This window comes from Pongo abelii, chromosome 14, assembly GCF_028885655.2.
Source record: "Pongo abelii isolate AG06213 chromosome 14, NHGRI_mPonAbe1-v2.0_pri, whole genome shotgun sequence".
In the NCBI taxonomy this organism is placed as follows: Eukaryota; Metazoa; Chordata; class Mammalia; order Primates; family Hominidae; genus Pongo; species Pongo abelii.
Genome location: NC_071999.2, coordinates 71,822,524 through 71,844,720, shown reverse-complemented (window position 1 = coordinate 71,844,720; position 22,197 = coordinate 71,822,524). Strand labels below are relative to the sequence as shown.

The window sequence follows — 22,197 nt, the reverse complement described above, 5'->3', positions numbered from 1 at the left end:
TTTCACTTACAGGAATATAATTATCATGAATTAAAATGCATTATGCGGCTAGGAGCAGTGGCTCACACCTGTAATCCCAGGTGTGAGGGCCAAGGCAGGTGGATCACCTGAGGCCAGGAGTTGGAGATTAGCCTGACCAACATGGCAAAACCCCGTCTCTAGTGAAAATACAAAAAGTCATCCGGGCGTGGTGGCGGGTGCCTGTAGTCCCAGCTACTCGGGAGGCTGAGGCAGGAGAATGGTGTAAACCCAGGAGGCGGAGCTTGCAGTGAGCCGAGATCCCACCACTGCATTCCAGCCTGGGCGACAGAGCAAGATTCTGGTGTTTTTTGTTTTTGTTTTTGTTTTTGTTTTTTTGTAGAAGAAGAAGAAAACACATTACACATCTACGAAATTGTTCTGGTGTCAATGTGTATGTTTATAAAACAATATAAAATACATGACTCAATCTCAAAAGGTTTATAATGTGGAAACATGGAATACTGGGGAGACACAGTCAAGAGAACACTGCTGGGGTTACATATATGTAAGTGGGAAAGGATTGATAATTAAGTTTTATCCACCTGTGCCCTGGTTTCAACCATATAAAGATGTAATCAAGATGGTACAGGAGGAAAATAATTTTGTTGTCCTCGTACTTAGAGCAGACTACTAAAAATGTGAGAAGCCAGAGGCGAGTAAAAACAAGGCGGTTGGAGTTTTCTGGACATGAAACAACCCGCAACTGGACGGAGATTTGATAGAGTAATGAGAGGAATAATGTACCTGAGACATATAACAAGGGAAAAATAAACCACACTTCCTGTCAGTTTTCTGAATAGGAGGTGGGAATGATCCGCCAATTTTACTTCATTACGATTGTAATGAACCTGTGCTTCAAAGCTATTTAATTCTAATTCAGTCAAACTCCATAGACACCAGATCACATAGTTAATCTAATTCTGTGACTATTTTTTCTGAGTATCATTTGAAAGTACTTGTATTCACTAATAGCAACCAGAAGCCTTAGCTTTAAAAACTGTGAATAAAATAACAGTGACCTCCCATTGATGTATGCTTGGATTCAATGTATGTACCAGGAACAGCGACCCTATAGAAAATATGCGTGATATGTAAATGCAAGTGCACATTATCATTCTTAATTACCATTAGTCTAAGTAAATTCTGAAATGATGTGCGGGAAGGCATCCTTTATCTCTCTGAAGGCTGGCTTGCTTAATAAAAGAAAATCAGAAATTTAACCTTGTCAGCTCTAACTATGGAATAGGCTGACATAGTTTAACTCTACACAAATGTTATCTCTGCCCTTAAAATTATTTTGGCTTCTGGAAACTTTTTTCCCCCCATCTCATGGAATACAGAAAACTCGTTGTAAGTCCCAGAGACATCATGAGTGCCTTTTAACCTTAATTCATGGAACTGGGAAGCAATCTGTTAGAGACCTAAAGACCAGCGCTTATCCTTCTCATCTTAATAGAATAGCTTTCTGAATAACTATTCTCCCTCAGCAAAGACCACAACATCCATCGCTAGAATGAAATAGCAAATATGTTTCATATAAAACTAAAACTAGCTATGGAATTCATTGTAAAAATACACATCAAGTTTGTATTACAGGGACCCCACCTGTTTTGTTGTCCAGAATTTGAGCAGTGTAACAGATTTCTAGTGAAAAATATTGTTACTATCTTATTACTATAATAAATGATATTCTCATGAGTTATAGTGGGTACAATGTTTATAACTTAGTCAAATTTTAGATAGAAATATTTTAGATCTAGATTGCTAGATACTGACATCTAGTATCCCACAATTGAAGTGAGAGATGACAGATGCTGTAAGTTTGCATATGTGTCCAGTTTTACTTAATTTTAGCATGAGTAAAACTTTAAGGTTCTGATGATTAACATGAAAATATTGGTGACAGAACTCTACAGTGGTAAAACTTGGTGAATTATATTAATCTACATGTTTTGAATATTTCCAGATTATAGATGATGTCTTTCTGTGTTTATAAAAATTGCTCTGCTTGCTTAGGAAACTTAACTTTCTGTTACACTTCCCCTTGCAATTAGCTTTTCTGTGCCACTCTTACACTGCCTAGTCTACCTTTTCAAATGTTTTATTACATAGCATGGCCAATGGCTGCATTTTCACTTTAGGCTATTGTAATTGGCACATATAGTTTTATTTTATTTTAGTCATGCTTGTTGTAATTACCATTATTCATCTAAAATTAATATTCTCTATCAATAACTGGCAGCAGCATGTGGCCTTGTTTTTGGAATTAGAAGCTCTAAATTCATCCTAGGTCGAAGTAACTTGTGACCTTTAGCAAGTCACTTTATCTCTCTAACCCATTTTTCTTAATGGAAATAATGGGGTTAAGGGGAATACTCTCTAACGTTTCTCTTGGACAGTTCAAAAACACCTGGTTTTGTCTACAATATTCACCAATAGATCTACATTTTTTATCTTGTGAAGGGGAGCAGATGGCAGGATAGTGGAGTAGGATTGTTATATAGCAGGACCCCTAAGGTATTCTCTCAGATGCAAAAGGAAGCTCCAGCCTCATGGGTTTCCCATGGTCTTTCACAGTTTGGTGTCTTGGTCTACAGTACTCTGCTCACAGCTCATCTGTCTTCCGCTCTAATAGTCTTCCTTTAGAAAAAGTAAAAGAAGCGGAGGGTGGAGCTAGAGCAAAATTGTGGCCAGAAAGGAATTCTTCTCTTACAAAGTGAAGTCACAGCACACATAGGCAATGTACATTTTAGTGATGCAACTTCAATTGTATTTGCTGAGCCAAGAAAGTTAGACAGAGAGGAGAGACAGTTTCAATAGTCCAGATGATTCTGATGGTCATTCCTTCCAAGGATACTAAGCAGATGCCCCTGAGTAAACTGCTGTGGGTGACAAGTGTATGTGTTCCCTCAGAGCTCATGCTTCTTAAAATGTGAGCATCTTGACATCCTGAATGCACTTCAAGGATAGCTTTGACTATACTTGAATTTTGTCTTCATTACTCACTTTAAAACCTACTTAAAATGTGATGCCGCCATAGGTTTAAAAAAAAAAAAAAGTTCCAAAGCAAAACAAAACCAATAAAAGGAAACAAAATAAAAATCTGTTTACCATAAAAGAATCTCCACACTGCCCACAAAATCTACACTTTGAAAGAAATAATGTAAATTACAAGAAAGAAGCCAAAGAAACAAAACTCTTTAATTCCTTAGAAGAAAACCAGTTCTTTGTTTCTTCAGGAACACAATGATTTTTTTAAATCTTATTAGTTTTGCCATAATTTTTTGCATGCACATATACATATATTTTTATCGCTTAGTATTGCCTGTAAATGACTTACTCTTTCTTCTGCAATTATTCCTTAATAATTCAATTCACCAAGTGGAAGTTTCTAGTTTAAGTGCAACTGCAATTCCCCTCTTAAAATGTTATAATAGTTCCTTTCCCAAAGTTAATTTTTGAAGTAATGCCAAACGTTCTTGAAAAATATTTGGGAGGATATGAAGACTCATTTAAAATGATTCTTAGAGGTACATTTCCTTATTCTTCTCTGTAAGCCTGTCATCAAACCTAAAAGAGAACCAGAGACCAAGGATTTTAGGTATCTTGATGAGTCATGTTATATATCATAATTAACATCTGCACTGCTAATCTTGTCAAGAAAGGAAAACACTGAATATATGAATGCTTGGAAATGCAGTAGTTCTTTTCTTCCTTATTTTAATAGTTCTGTTAAAACTATATTTTTGCTTTTAAAAATGGAAACATATAACATATCACAGTTCACAGTGAAAGAATTTTTCTGTTAAGTATGATTAGAAGAATTTTAAAAAAGAGACAGAGAGCTTTACCACAACATAGTTTTTTGTAATCTATTTGAACATGAAATATATAAAGATGTTTTTTGTACATCTAGTTTTGTTAGCAAAGCTGAGAGTGAATATATGTGCCTACATAAATGAAATCAAAATGTCCAATAAATACTAATTATAAAATCACTGGATCTACTTCAGAAAATTTCATGTCATTGATTCTTAGAATATATAATTTCCAATGCCTGTATAGCGTATTTTTCTATCTGAAAAAACAAGTTCTTGAATTAATAAGGACTCTATCATGCAGTCACCAACAAGGATGCTGTTAAATAAACAGAGGCAATGTGGCCTGTGCCTGATTCTCTAATGATATGAAGGAAGCAGATGGCTTGAGAAAAGATGTGTCAGTGCAAGATGGTAAATCATAAACAGGCATATATTGCCAGCTTACCTTAAATCCAGCCTGCTTTCCAGTCCCTAAAGATTCCTTAGTGCTGCCACTCAAATTGAACTTAACCGTGTCAGATTTTTGATTGGTATCTTTAAACACGTAGGCAGTATAGACAATGTATGAGAAACTGAGCTGTGGCCATTTTCACAATCAATACTGATTGTCAGCCACAATGATGGTAGGTTAATTTACACCTGTCATTGAGATAACCAGAGGGAATGGAATGGCTTGGCTTTTCTCCATTCACTTGGTACATTTTGTTAGGGACTTGAGTACTCTGAACCCATAATGTATTCTCATAGAAAGAAATTTTTAAAAGCAAAAATCTAGCATGTCCTTCAAGAAAACAGCAAACCATAATGTGACACCAATTTAGCATCAATTTCAAAGAATAATAATAATGATAATAATCACACCCCCCATGCATCCAAATATACAATGTATGGCTCTGTCAATGTAATTTATATCATTTTATCCACTTCACATATAATTTAAATTTAATAAAGTTGATGAGGAAGTCACATCACAGGCTTAGAATATTCTAGTCCATTGGCACTGAAGCTAAGCAAAATGGACCCTGGGGTGTCACGCAAGGAAATAAACAAAGAATGGATGACAAGAAAGAAAGCATCTACTCCATAGTGAGATCAAAAGAAGAAACTTCAAGCAGCCTTGAAAGAGAAAACACTAAAAAGTAACTTTAACTCTTATAGGGAATTAGAAAACACAGGGTTTGCTCATCTTTTGGCATGAGCAATTAGAGTTTTTGTTTGTTTGTTTTGTTTTTAAATAAATGCTCTGTATGTTTACAAACATAACCTACTCATCTATAGTGACCATTTTAATTAAACGAACCAATGAAAACAGGCTTGAATTTCAATATATTTAACAGACCGTCTTAGGGATTCAAAAGGCTCCGAGATAGGCAGCCAGCCAAACAACGCACTTTCAAAGAGCGCTAGCTCCTAAGGCAGTAGTGAGGACCATCAACCAAAAAATGTAGTTTATATCAGTTCAAATCTGCTGTTGGCATCACACTGATCATCCATGCTCAATCACCTGGATTCCATCTTTAAAAATCTCATCTTTATATGAGGAAAATGTAATTCGCTGTTGTGATTTCTAGTTCATATTTTACAATGAGTTAGTTTATACTCTGCTCACCCCCTGCAAACAAGCATATTAAAAAAATCATTACGTCGTTATTTTATAACAAATAGAGAGATCTAATGGCAGATTAGCATTCAGCTTCTGAGGAAAAAGTTGGGTATGTTTCCTGTTTCATGACTTTGGGTTTCTTCAACTTAATGCCGTAGAACTTGAAGAGCAGTTTTTAATCATTGGTATATATTGACAGTTTGCTTCAGGAGCCCAATAAGCTAAGACAGTGTAGCAAGACCTGGTATATGTCTTAAGCTCTGCCTGAGGTGTTTGTAGCATATCCAATTGAAAAGAGAATACATTGTAGTGGCTATAACAGTGATTACCAAGAAGCCATGCTTTAGATTTAGCGAAAAACACTCTGAAAGGAAAAGAAACTTGGTCCAGTAGCCTTGCTTAAAGGGAGACCATGCAAGCTATATGTGATGATCTTAAAATCATCTATTTAGTCAAATAACACCATTTCATCCCCTATCACCTGTGTCACATTTTAATCAATGAGGCTTGGGAACTATAATTAAGACCCACCTAATATAGTTACAATTAACTAAAATAATACTACTGTAACAAGGTAGCCTTAAAATAGCTTATTTATGAATAAATAGGTAGATACATATAGATATAGATTCTCCCGAGATACATACCGCAAGTAATTCATTAGCTATAACATGGCCATGAAATGTGCTGTTTGTTGGTGTTCCATTTACATTTCATGCTGAAAGGGAGAACATTTGGGAGTGTTTCAGACAGATAAAAAATACTCTTAGTGATTGATTTTGAACCGAAGCCATCTAGATTAAAAAATAAAGGTGTTTTTTTTTTTATTTGTCATCTAGATTAAAAAATAAAGGTTCACTGTGCAGTTCACTTTTATTAGGGAGAAACAGACTGACATCCTAAGCAGTATTGATAATATTTGGCAAGGGCCAGCTGTCTTATGATTTTATTAATGTGGTAGACTGAGGCACAGAGGCCAAGTCAAGAACTTAAAAAAGGAATTACTTATCTTAACATACTTTACAGCATGAAATCAAAAAGACACAGAGACTGCGATTTATAAATTCAGCATAAATTTTTACTTCCAATGAATACAAAACTAGATTAGTTATTTTGTAATGTTCCATGCTGCAAAGTGCCCCAGTGTTTGTTAAATATATAAAGCACATTTCAAAAATTTTTACTAAAATATTAAAGACAATAGAATATTTCATTTTCACTAGCTCACTTTTCATCAACTCACAAGGATACTTTAAGTTTTATGATTTTTATTTTGACTTATTGTCTTAATGATTGGCTTGCATATTACCTGTAGGTAATGGGAAGCATTGTTTCTAAGTTGATTGTGCCTGTCAGCATTAATGGTAGATGATGACAAAGGAATTTGGAATTACGTTGAGACCATTTAGGTTTTCACAGTTTGGATTACACTTGCAAGGTTATCTTAAAGAACATGTAATGATTTTATACCAGGTGATTCTCAAAATAGCAAAAACAAAAATTTACCACATTTGCTTTTGACTTTTATATTACAAGTTATCTTGTTTCTTCATTCTCTGGTGTCTTGGATAGATTCTTTTGAATCCTCCATAGCTCTTTCTACGTTCTAGGCACATCTCACCCTCCTCTTGCCCCTTTAGGCCTAGGGGTAATAATAGTTTCCTACTTTTTTAGGTCCTTGTCTCCCTTACTAAATCCTTATTAGTTTAATTTCACCATCCCACATGCCACAAAAGCTCCTTCATTAAACTCTTTGATTAATACCTTTGAGTGCCATTTCTTTTATGCCAGTACACTGAAAGATGCTCAAGCCATGGTACCTCACAGAGAGGGGTCATGCTTTCACATTGTGATTTGATAAATGCCTCAAAGCCTTCTCTACCACAAAGTCAAATTCATCTGCCACTGTGCTTCAAGAACCCCTGTATTTGGATTAAAGCAGCTTTATAAGGCTCTTTGCTATGGTTTGGCTCTGAGTCCCCATCCAAATCTCATCTCAAATTGTAATCCTCACATGTTGAGGAAGGGAAGTGATTGGATCATGGGGCACTTTTCCCCATGCTATTGCCATGATAGTGAGTTTTCAAGAGATTTCATGGTTTCATAGGTGTTTGACATTTCCTCCTACACACACTCTTTCTCTCTCCTGCTGCCTTGTAAAGAAGGTCCTTGATTCCCCTTGCCTTCCACCATGATTGTGAATTTCCTGAGGCCTCCCAGCCATGCGGATCTGTGAGTCAATTAAACCTCTTTCCTTTATAAATTACCCAGTCTTGGGCAGTTCTTTATATCAGTGTGAAAACACACTAATACACTCTTACTGAAGTGTAGATATCCTTCCAGAGAATAACAGCCTTTTTGGTCAATGACATTGTAATATTAATAAGCTTATCAGAGAAGTCACCACCAGTTATTATACTAAGAAGATGGGTAATTTTAATAGAACAGTTTGGAAAATAATAAAGCATATTTAATTGTTAAGGGAAAGCAAATCTAGATGGAAAGCAAATGTGATTAACCATAACTTTTTGGAAGAAATTATTGGAAATAACCCAGATGATGCAAAAAGACAACCCTTCAGAAGACAAGGTCTATTTGTGCACCAAGACTGTTTTCTTCTAGATACAGGATTTCATGGCAATTTCTCCCTCTGCCTCCATTTTGTTCCCTTACATTAACTAAGACGTTTTATTCTGAGGGTAATACAGGCTTTCCTAAAATTTTGCATGCAAATTTTATCTTCATCTTGAGAGATTTTTAAAGATTATTGAAAAGCATATTGATGTGGCAACAAAATTTTCACATTTCAGAAACATGATAAATGATTCATGCCTTGTATAAAAGTGTGATGGCAATGGTTTGTCTGTGATAAATATGGCAACATTGTATCTATTGAATATTTGGGACTGATCATCAAACTACTAATAAAATAGTAACTAAAGTATAAGAGACACAATTTCTCTTCTTTTGTCAAAAAATAGCAGATGATGATTGGCAATAACAGAGCAGAAACAATTGCAGAAAAATCTCTGCGAAATGTATATAGATATTATAAAATTCAAATGCAATATTTATTATTTTAAGAGAGAAATTTACCTTTCAAGAACCCATATTAATGAAGTAATTTCCCTGGATTTGCAAGGTGTGTTCAGAGATAAACATACATTTTAGATTGGAAAACGTAATCCTCCTATGTATCACCCTGAGAGGGCAAAATTTCTATCTACAAACTATTATACAGGCCATTTTCAATAACGGAGTAATAGCATTTTCAACAGTTCCCTTAGGAGATTCTTTCAAAATATAACATTTTATTTCTTCCCACTTTAGAGTAGTTTTTCTTTATGTACAGCTGCGTTTAAGCAATGTATTTCACAATGGTATTCTGCATGTACACTAAAATGACATATTAGTCTTTTAAAAAGTCACCTTTTCCCCCTAAACTTTGTGAAAAGTAATTGTATCCCTTATCATTGTAAGCCAATATAGTTATAAAAAATCTAAACTACTTTTAAGTTTTCAATAAATTTGCTAATCATCTTTTTTTTCTTAAATGTCCTCCCACTTACTTGAATATACCTGTATCAAAGGACTACATTCTGCACTGTTATCTGTATTTCATCAGAGCTCTGTCTCAGAATAATTGCTAATAATTATTTTGGCGTCTTTAGGCTTTAAGGAAATGTTTTGTTATGTATCCTGTGAATCTGGATTTCTGAAGACGTCTCAAAGTTCTGATGGTTAAAGAAATTATGATTAAATGGATAGGTGGGATACAAGAAACAACCTAATTATATTTTACTTTGGGGAATTCCCAGTTCCATTAACTCCAAAATAGCTGGGATATAAGTGATCTGAATGCAGCTATTTTGCCTTTGTTAATTTCATTTGCACATTCCAAATGTTATTAAAAATATTATGCTATAAATTCTTACCAAAGTTTCTCATGTGCAGGTTAGAAGTGTTCCTGTTATTCACTATTTTCTTGATGATAATTATTTGCCACATAATGTTTTACGTGCAGTTTCTCTGTTGGCTCACCAATCTGAGGCTCAGTGCTAAATTTTTTTTTCTAAATATATCTAGTAATTATCTGCAATGTGTCAGGCCATACAAAGAGATGTTGTTTCATAGCTACATAGATGTATGAAAAAGCAAAGTGTGTGACTTCATGGTGCTTATATTCTAGTGTGAGAGATAGACCATTAACAAATACATTGTGAAAGGTAGTGATGAGTGCTATCAAGAAAAGCAAAGCTAGCAGGCCGGGCACAGTGACTGGCACCTATAATCCCAGCATTTTGGGAGGCCAAGGAGGTTGGATCAGTTGAGATCAGGAGGTCGAGGCCAGTCTGACCAACATGGCAAAACCCCATCTCTACTAAAAATACAAACATTAGCCAGGCGTTGTAGTGCATGTCTGTGATCCCAGCTACTTGGGAGGCTGAGGCAGGAGAATTGCTTGAACCCAGGAGGCGGAGGTTGCCATGAGCCAAGATCGTGCCATTTTACTCCAGCCTGGGCAATGGAGTGAGAATCTGTCTCGAAAAGAAAGATAAGAGGATAGAAATTGACTGAGTAGAGGATATCATTATTTTTAAAGGTGGTAAGGAAATGCCTCTATGAAGAATTGACTTTTGAGATGACACCTACATAAAGTGAAGGAGTGAATCTAAGTCCCAGGAGGAGAATATTCCAGGCATACATAATACCAAATCCACAGACCCTGAGACTACATTAAGCTTGTTTAAGGCACAGCAAGAAATTCAGTGTGGAAGAGCAGGGAATTACAGGGAAAGAAGTGAGGTATGAGATTAGAAAGCTCTGCAGGAACCAGATCATGAGAGGCTCTCTAGGCCACGGAAAGGAGTATGGCTTTCTCCCAGGTGTGATTGGAAGCAGAGGAGTGAGGCATTCTGCTTTAAATACTGTGTTAGTCTGAATAATAGTCCCCCAAATATATCCATGTCTTAGTCCCCAGAATGTGTGAATATGTTTACCATGCATGACAAAAAGGACCTTCAGGCATGATTAAGTTAAGGATCTCATTTTGAGATGGGAAGATTATCCTGGATGATCCAGGTGGCTCCGTGTAATCAAAGTGGTCCCAGTAAGAAGGAAGAAGGAGTCAGAGGAGATGGTGATGTGATGATGGAAGTAGAGGTTAGAATGATGTGTTTTGAAGATAGAGGGAGGAGTCCCATGTCCAGGAACATAGATGACCACAGGAATCTGAATAAAGGAAAGGAAATGAATTCTTTCCTCAGAATTTCTAGAAGGAACCAGCCCTCTCAACACCTTGACTTTAGCCCAGTGAGATTGATTTCAGACTTTTAACCTTTAGAAATGTAGAAAAATAAATGCTGGTTGTTTTAAGCCACGAAGTTTGTGGTAATTTGTCTCTGTGGCAACAGGAAACAAATGTAAATATGCTAGAGATTGGTGAATAGAATGTTGAAAAAATGGGGAAGAGGCAAGTCCTGTTAAGAAATGAGAGTGGCCGCTGGGCCCAGTAGCTCACGCCTGTAATCCCAGTACTTTGGGAGGCTGAGGAGGGCGGACCACCTGAGGTCGGGAGTTCAAGACCAGCCTGACCAACAAGGAGAAACCCCGTCTCTACTAAAGATACAAAATTAGCTGGACGTGGTGGCACATGCCTCTAATCCCAGCTACTCGGGAGGCGGAGGCAGGATAATCACTTGAACCTGGGGGATGGAGCTTGCAGTGAGCCGAGATTGCGCCACTGCACTCCAGCCTGAGTGGCAGAGTGAAACTCCATCTCAAAAAAAAAAAAAAAAAAAAGAGTGGCTTGGGCCATTCAGTTTGCAGGGAAGCTGGTAGACGAAAGGACTTGCTACGTGCTTGGTTATGTGATTTGAGTAACAAACAGATGTAACAAATTATCACAAATTTAGAGACTTATAGCAACACAAATTTATTGTCTCAGTTGTCATCCATTTAGTATCTCATGAACCTAGGTGGGCTTGATGTGCTTAGGGTCTCAGAAGGCTGAACTCAAGGTGTCAGCTGAGCTAGACTGTTATCTGGAGGCTCTGAAGAAGAATTGGCTTCCAGTTTATTGAGATTGTGGCCAGAATCCAATTGCTTGTGTTTGTAGGACAGAGATACCTGCTGTGTGCGAGCTGCCCAGTGCGGGGCTGCCCTCAACCCTTAGAGGCTGCTCTCACGTCATTTTTATTCAGTCCCTTTGTCTTCAAAGCCAGCAATTGCCCATTGAATCTTTCCCGTGTTTCCTGAAGGAAATACATGAGTCCTTTATAAGCAGAGTGTTTTCTCCAGCTGGTGGCAGGTGGGAGTACAGATTCCAAGGATGGGAAAGATTCAATGGGCAGTTGCTGGCTTTGAAGACAAAGGGACTGAATAAAAATGATGTGAGAGCAGCCTCTAAGAGTTGAGGGCAGCCACCCACCAGTTAGAATGGCAATCATTAAAAAGTCAGGAAACAACAGGTGCTGGAGAGGATAAGGAGAAATAGGAACACTTTTACACTGTTGGTGGGACTGTAAACTAGTTCAATCCTTGTGGAAGTCAGTGTGGTGATTCCTCAGGGATCTAGAACTAGAAATTCCATTTGACCCAGCCATCCCATTACTGGGTATATACCCAAAGGACTATAAATCATGCTGCTAAAAAGACACATGCACACGTATGTTTATTGTGGCACTATTCACAATAGCAAAGACTTGGAACCAACCCAAATGTCCAACAATGATAGATTGCATTAAGAAAATGTGGCACATATACACCATGGAATACTATGCAGCCATAAAAAATGATGAGTTCATGTCCTTTGTAGGGACATGGATGAAATTGGAAATCATCATTCTCAGTAAACTATCGCAAGGACAAAAAAACCAAACACCGCATGTTCTCACTCATAGATGGGAATTGAACAATGAGAACACATGGACACAGGAGGGGGAACATCACACTCTGGGGACTGTTGGGGGTGGGGGGGAGCGGGGAGGGATAGCATTAGGAGATATACCTAATGCTAAATGACGAGTTAATGGGTGCAGCACACCAGCATGGCACATGTATACATATGTAACTAACCTGCACATTGTGCACATGTAGCCTAAAACTTAAAGTATAATTTAAAAAAATAAAAAAAAAATGACTCATGTGATTAGATTAGGCCTACCAACAATCTCTTTTGATTAACTAAGACACAACTGACTAGTAATTTTATTATATCTACAAAATCCCCTTTGCCATATAATTCAACACAATCACTGGTTCAATCTTATCATATTCATAGTCCCAGAGATTAGGGTGAAAATATTGATGGGAGAGGCATTTTAGATTTTTATGTAACACATGTCAAGGACGACTCCAAATACCTTTTTTCCTGCATTGAGCAACTAGGTAATCAGTGTGCCATATACAAGAATGGTAAATTCAGGGGAATTTTCTTAAAAAATGCAATAATTGTGTAACTTGAAAATGCCAATTAGTAATCCAATAATCCTGATAAGTAGATAGTCAAATATACTGATATTGTCCCTAGGAAAAAGATTAAGGGCTAGAAATATAAATTGGGGAATCCACATATTTATGTTGTATAAGACCAAGTGATTACATGCGCTCACATAGGTGAAGTGCAGATAAAGAGCTCTGAGCATTCTAACATTTAGGGATCTGGCAAGGGTGTGGTACCATCAAAGGAAACTGAACAGGAAGGCGAGTGATGGATTAGGAAAATCTGGAGAATGTGGCTTGGTGGATCTTGGACTTACCCCCTAAACCTACCGATTCAGAATTTGTTGATGAGAACGATTCGTGTGCTTAAAACTCTCCAGTGAACTCTAATATAAGAAGAAGGCTGAAAACGTTATTAGTTTAGACCACTGGGAAAGGAGCGAAGGCAGACAGGTAAGTTCTAAATGTCTTGCGTTTCAAAGTGTGATTCTTGAACACCATCAGCAGAATCACTTAAGGAACTGTTAGAAATGCGGGAACTCAGGACCCAATCAGATTTACTGAATTGGAATCTGCATTTTAATGATTTTCCTAGGTGACTCATATACATATTAACATTTGAGAAGCACTGAGCTATGATATATTAATTTAAAGTGATGGTAAGACAGTCCAGGTGTAAATACACACACGTATACCTACAGATCACATGGCCCATATCTGATGTTTTATTCCATTTAAAATATAATCTTTCAGACATCTTTTAAAGTATATAAATTATCATGTCTTTAAATCCTTATTAATTTAGCAAAGTATTTCCCCCCATTTATCCAATGCTTAAAATCACTTGGGGAAAGTCTCTACCACCTCTGATGATTGTGAGAAGTAGAAACTCTAACCCAGAGACTAGGAGAGAAACAAGGCTGAAGTTATATTATTAGTGTCCTGGGTACAAATTGTCAGAGACCACAGGCATGAAAATGAATGTCATCAGTTTTTCCTGCTCTCATCTGATTAAATATCCCTGGAATAGGAAACAGTGGAGTTATATAAAGGCAAATTGCTTCATAACATTGTGTACTACTATTGTGTATTACCTGTATTCAGGCCCTCAATTGCAACACTTTTTAAAGGGGACAAAATATTATGTAAGTGGCTTATTTTTCACTTGGACTTCAGCCTGAAAATTAATCTCTAAAGTATTATTACTTCACTGCTTAACATCTTAGTCTGCACTTTAAAATGTGTTTCACATCAAATTAGATTTACCAAGTTTGTCTGAGAAACAATGCAAATTGCAAGAAATGGAGAGTAATTCAGAAGACAGCAGTATATGAATGAATTTTTGAAATGAAAAACATGAAATACTAATACAAGAAATGATGAACTATAGAAGAAAGTAAATATGATCTGCAATAAGGTAAATACAATGTTCCACATCAAGCAGTTTGCTTAAAAATTGAAAGTTAGTTTGAATAATGAAGGTCTGTCTTTTTGGACTATTGTCATTCAATGGATTGCAATGTAAAATACTAATAGAGAGCACATAAAATTATCAGAGAAACTTTTCTTTACAGCAATTAGCTTTAGCAGATGAGAAAAAGGCAGCTTCTTTTCATGCCCTGCAGAAGAAGGCTGAAGATGTACAAGGAAGTGCTCTTCATTCTTTGTGAGCCATGAAGTCTGTTCAAATAGCAATATCTTCTCTGGCAGTGAATTCCCTGCTTGGCATGGCCATGTGTTATTGTATTTGGACTGTCTCCATCTGCAAATGTTGACTTTTCATCTGTGACCAAGGAAGAAATCTGTATGAGAAATGTGTAAAACATTTAATCCTTGTTTACTTGTTAACCAGAGGTTTTGTCCAACCCTGGTGGTGTGGATTCGTGTGCGTTTGTTTCTCAAGGTTACTGCAGATGCATTCACAAATGCAGATCTAAACCTCTGATAGAACCACTAGATTTTTATTTACATTTAAAAATGTAGTTATTCAAAATATAATTTCACACTCAAAAATCTAAATGTGACCTCAGTACTAGAGTAATTTTTTTTTTTTTTTTTGAGGCAGGGTCTCGCTCTATCACCCAGGCTAGAGTGCAGTGATGTGATCACTGCTCACTGTAGCCTCAATCTCCCAGCTCAAGCAATCCTTCCACCTTAGTTCCCCTGAGTAGCTGGCACCACAGGCACATGCCACCATGCCCGGCTAATATTTGTATTTTTTGTAGAGCCGGTGTTTCACTGTGTTGTCCATGATTTTCTCCAAGTGCTGGGATTACAGGCATGAGCCACCATGCCTAGCCTAATCTATCTGAACAATAGATTTATCATTTCTTTGCTCTCTCTTGGGCTTTTCTTTAATGAAGTGAAGTAGCATTGGAAAGTTTGATTCTCATGTTGTATCAATGACAAACCACAATGATATTTAATTAAGGAATAAAAGAATGTATAGAGGGCATGCATCAAAATCTAGCCTTTTTATCCTCTCAATTTGTAGGTAAGAGACTGGGAGCTAGGGAGTCTAAGCTTACTTTCTTCAAGTCCATACCAATTCATCATTCTACTAGGGCTAAAATCTATTTATTTGTTTGCCTATCTATAATGATCTTGTGTCTTGAGATTTTCCTATTGATTCTGATTTTAGATATTCTATACAATAGTCTTTTGAATCTAACATGAACTAAATCAGAAATTATTGAATAAATGAATGGAAAGCATTTCTCCCCAAAGTACACACAAATTTGTTGTATTTACCTTTGGATTTGGACTGTCCACATAACTGTTCTATATGATTTCATATAAAATCTGAATACAATGGCTATGAGATTCACACCCTCTGGCTGGTTTTCTATATAACAAGAGCAGAGTAATAACTAAACATCTATTTATTATTGTATGACATTCATTTAAATGTATTGATTGGGCATAGAATAAAGTGGTCTGAAATAGTAATGCAGCCTCCAAAGGGCATGAGGGCAATGCTGAACTATTTCCTGGTTTTCATGCCAACTTTCATATTTGAAATTAATTTTACCATGTTTATATTTGAGGCAAATTAATGGATTTTATTTTTAATAGCAACTGTTCAATAAATATAGAACATAGGGTAGAATAGTGGATATTAGGGTGTCTATCAAGTAAATTTGCCTCTGACATTTCTTTCAGGTCCCTCCAGATTGACATAAACCTATAGTTTTAACTTTCCATTCAATCCACAAAAAAATGTTATGCTGGTACACACTGTCTCAAAAAAAAAAAAATAAATAACACACACACACACAGAGAGAGAGAGAGAGAGAAATAAATTGAGGGATAAAATGAGCTAGTAAAAATACTAAATTTTGTTGTGTTAGTATTCTGGAGATACTAAAATTAACTTCAAATGAATGAATGAGAATATTTGTTTCCCTGAAATTTTATTATAGAAAGATTGGTTAAGGCAAAGAACAAGTATGAAGATTAAGATTTTGCTGAGCATATTAATAGCTGTAAGTGCAAAGCAAAATTACAGAGTAAAAGTTTACATAAAAAGGAAATTTCTTTAAAACATCACTATATCTGAATGTCAGGGAAACTGCTTTAGCAAATCCAAATCAGTGGAATGCATCTTTCATTTTAAAGTGTTTGGGAGTGCACAAGTCTTTGCGTAATAGACACTCATGATAGCGCAAAGTCTTGGAGAAATACAGTGAAATTGGAACTTAGGAAAAAACGTTTTGCATAAAAATAGTGATTTATGTTCTTACTACAAAAATAATATTATAACGTGACAGTCAGATGTGTATTGCATCCAAGAGGAATTTGCCTATAATAAAAATTGAACAAAATGAAAAATGGAGTGAGATGTGATGAATTTGATCCTAAATCATGTGAAAATGACTTATTTATTTTACAAACCAATTTTGGCAGTCTGTTTAAACTTATTTTACCTAAAGTAAAAATTCTAAGAAAAATTTATTCATAGAAAAGATGAAAATTTCATACAGTATGAAAACTAACCAGGAATGTAAAAAGTCCCATAGCTTTTTTAAAGAAATGCCAGTTTCTAGCTTTGGTATTAAAGGGTTTCAAATAATGAGATTGAAAGGTAGGTGGTCAACAGGCCAGAAGCTATTTCTTAATTATAGCAGTGAATTAATCAATGAAGTAACAGTTCTGCTTCCAGTTATAGTAAAATGACATCAAGAACCACTCAAGTATCCTACTACTTAAGTATAGTTGGAGTTCCATTAACTTGAATTGTTTTACATTTTAAACTTGCATCTTTTAAAGTTAGTAATTTAGGCACCTGTCTGAGAGCTGCTAATGCCTAAAACTTTGAAAAATATTTTATTTGGTGTTTAACAAGAAGATGAGTTGTGTGAAGATGAATTTTGAGACCTGATATAAATATTAACTGAAACAACTTTCCAGAAGCTTTTCATTATGTGCTTTTGTTTTTGCTTTCAAAATTTAAATGCAGAGACAGATGGCTTGCACAGTGTTATTTGCACTTGCGATTTTATACATACCAAACCCAAGGATAACCAAACTCAGACACTGAAGATTGTGCAAAGCAACAAAGAATTTGAGTTAAAAAAATCAATAAATGTTTCAGTGTTTAAAAAATTTATGATAGATGATTTTAATTATTTTAAAAGAAAGGAAATAAACTGGTGTAATGATAAAATTATAGAAAGTATTTATAAGTAGTTTGGAATCCTGATCAGGATTCTACACATATATTTTATGATGTAGCACAAATAGTACATTATAAAATTTATGAAAAAATAGAGAAACAGAAAAAAAACACAGATGCACGTGATTACACATGCACAAATACACCACACTCACACACAAACAAAATCTGAAAACATCTAATAAGAATCCAGTACAATGATACATATGATGAATGTTAGGTTTTAATAAATATTTGAGAGACTGTATGAATGAAAAACAAATATTATTCATCAATTAATATAATTACCTTTAGTAATAATAAAAATATATCAAAGAAAAAGGATTATAGTTTAGTGCATATAATTTTTGCAGTATTAGCCAACATCTGAGATTTAAAACCCTGTATATTGATGGAGAACTATAGATTACATTCAATCATATTTTGGAAAATTTCAATATTTAATAGCATTTTTAAAACAATGTTTTTCTCCTTTTTAAAAGCATAAAAAACTCAGTCAGTAGTTCTAAAAATGAGAAAAATGAGTTAGAAACTAGTCAGTTATTAGCATATATCAGATTATAAACATGTATAGGGCAGAGACTGACTTAGGAGACCAGTCGAATGAATGTATTCCCTTTAATAATTCATCATGGAATTTTGAAAAAACATATACTTTTTCTTTTTACCAATTTATGACCCTGACTTCAAGGAAGAAAACACAGAAGCATTGTTATTTTCCCATGATAAAACTCACTGGGCTTTTGTTTTTTGTTTTGTTTTGTTTTCTCCTTAATATCACAACAATTACTGGGAATTACATAGAGGCCCAAAGAAACAAATTAAACTTTTCCCTATTTAATGTCATGTCCCAAAATAAAAACTTATCGAAGCATAAAGTAAGTACCCCATAAATACATACACCTACCATGTAACTACAAAAATTAAAAATAAAAACTTTTAAAGCATGAAGCAAATTATATTTTCCAATAATACAGCTCATACTGTAATGATACACAGCAGATAAGCAGATTATTGATGGATTGATTGATGTATATAGGTTTTGTTTTTGTTTTTTGCTGTCTTGGCTCAGTTTTGAGCCCTGGTCTAGAGACTGGTCAGTTTCCCCTTCTTGAGCAACTAAATCCATATTCCTCTAGTTCTCTTCTAGTGATCTCACACTTCTGGGTCACTAAGCAACCTCCCTAAGCAAATGCTTTGATACTAGAAAGTTTGACATTGCTGTTTTGACCTGGTTCTTGAGAAATTATTCAAATTAGCCAATCCTCAGAGAGCCCTAAAACCCTAGCTAACCCTACTCAGTTTTTCATATATAAACTGTCCCCTAGAGCTCCAGTTTGTTGTTACCTTGTTCCCAGATTCAGTCCCTTGTATGGCTCTGCCTGAAAGGCTTCTCTCATTTAGAGCTCCAGCAAAAAAATTCTGCCTTTCATCTAGAGTGCCATTTTGTGTGGCTGACCTGAGGATGGATCTTTAAAATTTATACAGCAACCAGTTATCTGAAAGACTTACTTATGAATCTATAAAACTTCTATAAATTTATTTATAGACTTTATCAAAATCCTTCAAGTTTACTTACAGGAATGGATCATGGGAAGTACAATGCACAAAGAACAATTAATATTATTTAATGAAAACAAACTCATGTTTTGCAAGTTCAAGATTTGTACAGTACATAAAATTTTAACTGTAAATGTCTTAATGCCAATTACGTAAAAAAAAAGTTTAAAGAAATTGAAGAAGAAATGATGTACCTTAGCACAAAGTCTATCTGATAAGTTATAAAGAGAAAAACGTTCCTAAAACAGTTAACGGCCCCCAGCTCATTTTAATGACACCTTTTACTTCCCTCTCAGCTCACTGCTCTTAAGACAATTATGTGTTTCCCAGAATAGCTCCCAGCTTCATGAGGATAGTGTTGACATCTGTTTTGTTCAAAGCTGTAGTTCTGGTGCCTATCACAGTGCCAGCACATAGTACATTCTCAGTAAATGTTTGTGGAATAAATAAATGTTGTTGGTTGCTTGTAAATATTTTTTAAAAGGATAAATTATATTTGTGAAAATGTGTCACTCAATGCTGAAAACCAAAGGTATACATATTCTTATAAACATGCACACAACACATTCTCAATCTTTGAGTGATATGTCTTAAATTAAGATGGCAGAGTGTGTTGCATAAGGCTAATTTTAAAATAGCCTTGCACATCCTCTCTTTTCTGATGAGCTCAATAAAAACCTGATGTAATGACATTTCTGAGGTAGCTGGTAATTTTTTTTCCCTTTGGAGATTTTAACAAAAAAAACTTATTAATGACGCTGGAAATGTAAAGATTAAAAGTTTGCTTGTAGGCGTCAAGATATGTTACATATCAAATTGGTGATTAACTCCATTGATGTTTAGAAAGGAGTAAATATATTTAACAGAGAAATTAAATTATTCATTTATAAGCTGTCACAAAGTATTGCTAGGCAAAGGAATTTGCTGTTGAAGAAGCATTTGGTGTAAGGTTTGTGAAATCAGTGTCTTCTATTATAATTACTTTAGGTCTGCCTTTAAGCAGGAGATATCTTTAATAATCCTCAGAACATTTTCAACCTCATAAAAGTTTAATTAACAATTAACATTGTTCATAGATCACCACTATTGTTTAGCACTATGAGGAATCAGAAGACCGATGTGCCATTTTTTTCTGTCAATTTTCAATCTAGTTGGGAGGAAATTAAAATTAAAACTTGCAAATGTACGGAACCCCCTTCAAAAAACAAAAAATTGAATTAAGGTAAGAGTTGAGGGAGCTCAATTAGGAAATTTGTTATTCATCAATAAAGAAAGCTCTGTGGAAATCAAGGTGCATATGAAGCATGAATTGGTAGAGTTATGGAAGCTTGCTTTTGGTGTGTGGGACATAAGCTGACCCTTGAAGAGGTCAGTAATTAAATGAAAACAGGCCCGGCAAAAAACATCTTCTAAGCCTGTGATCCTAATGCAGGGAGCATGGATTGGTTTAAGCCAAATGTGTTAGCTTTGTGAATGCAGAGTCACTGAGTACACCTAAGGGAGCCTAAAAGTGAGAAATTAGTTTGAACTTTTAAAATGTGGCCAGATTGTAGAGGGCAAAGAAAGGCTCATAGAGAAGTTTAAATTAAATATCCAAAAAAATGAGTAATCATTGGAGGTATGTGAGAGGAAAAGTTTTAAGTAATGAATATGTGTTTAAACAAAATAAAACTGTTTGCTCTTGAGGGGATGGGAATATGGTTCAGATGGGAAGTAATTTTAAGGATATTCTAAAAGGAAGACTTTTAGATATAAAAAAATTGCTAAACTTTGAGTTTATATGAAATACTGCATTTCAGCCCCTTTTTTCACATCTAGTATCTGTTCTGTTTTTAAACAATTTTTTTATATCAATAGTTTTTGGGGTACAAGTGGTTTTTGGTTACGTGGATGATTGTATAGTGGTGAGGTCTAAGATTTTAGTGCACCCATCACCCAAGCAGTATACATTGTACCCAGGAAAACTACATTCAGTATCTATTTTGATGTTGCCTGTGGTTTGCTGTCTCTGGTCTTTGCCACCAACAGTTTCCTGTCTCGGTGGGAATTTTTTTTTTCTCATGCAAGAAATAATTAGAATATCATTAAGGCAAATAGAAAGCTTACAATTATTGGACGTTTAAAAATATTAGTTGTGCTAACTTTGGTTTTAGCAAAGACCTACATTCCAATTATTGAGAGATTTAAATTGATGACTAAGCAAACTTGCAGGTATGTTTACTTTTTTCTGCATTTTTTTTCTGATGACTCTCTGCATTTGAAAATGCTTTATGCCTCAGGCATTCTTGCCTATCCACTTAACTTCATTCGTAAAATCAATTCCTAATTTCTAAGCTATCATTTATCTATCACGTGGCTGTTTAATCAAGGGGGGTAAGACAACAGCAACAAAGAAACCCAATTTATTTCTTAACCATTTGGCTTATGTTGTTTTTTTTAGTAAAGGGCTGATTTCTATTTTAAACAGTCAGAAAATAGTTTACTTTTGAAATCCTAGTTAAAATGTATGTTCTAGATTGCCTGCTGGTGAAAAAAGTAGAAGATAAATTCTATGATCACTTTCTTTCCCCTGAATGTTAGACTCCATGTGATTTAATTTGCAATTTAGCTTCAGTTTTATACCTTAGAAATTTAGAAAATAGTTAAGCTCAGGGGAACTAAACACTGTCTGGATGCAAATGGCTTCTTCTTTACTTGGATTTCAGAATGTTTGCAGCTGACCAGATGTGTTGTTAGTAAGATACAATAGTTATTTTTTAAAATGAGTATTTAACTTTTCAAAAATGTGTCAAAATATTTTCATTTAAAAATAATGTGTTTATGTAGAAAAAACCAATATTTTATATAATCATTTAGAGTATTTATTTTTAATGATGCTATGTTTCAAGTGGTAATTTTGGTTTTTAACTTAGTGGAGTTGTATTATTTATATATTTTTCAATATTACACATATAAATTGTTCTACTTTTTATAATTTATCATAAATATGAGAAATATTTTTTCTGGGATTTCTTAGAATATAAATTAGTAAAAATCTGTATGCATCATGGTTATATCTGTATACATCATGGTTA

The 22,197-nt window shown here is 35.0% G+C and overlaps 1 protein-coding gene and 1 long non-coding RNA gene across 5 annotated transcripts in view; one reads left to right on the top strand and one right to left on the bottom strand.

Moving 5' to 3' along the window:
• The window catches only part of PCDH9 (protocadherin 9), a 942,795-nt gene that overhangs the window by 918,114 nt on the left and 2,484 nt on the right, over positions 1-22,197 (top strand). The gene's annotated exons all lie outside the window — the stretch shown is intronic.
• Positions 13,157-22,197, bottom strand: part of LOC129049553 (uncharacterized) — a 40,033-nt gene continuing 30,992 nt past the window's right edge. Inside the window, exon 4 of one of the 2 annotated variants that reach the window (XR_010136794.1) lies at positions 13,157-14,671. This is a non-coding gene — a long non-coding RNA (uncharacterized LOC129049553). The remainder of the gene's footprint in view (positions 14,672-22,197) is intronic. The other variant, XR_010136796.1, reaches the window with a different exon arrangement.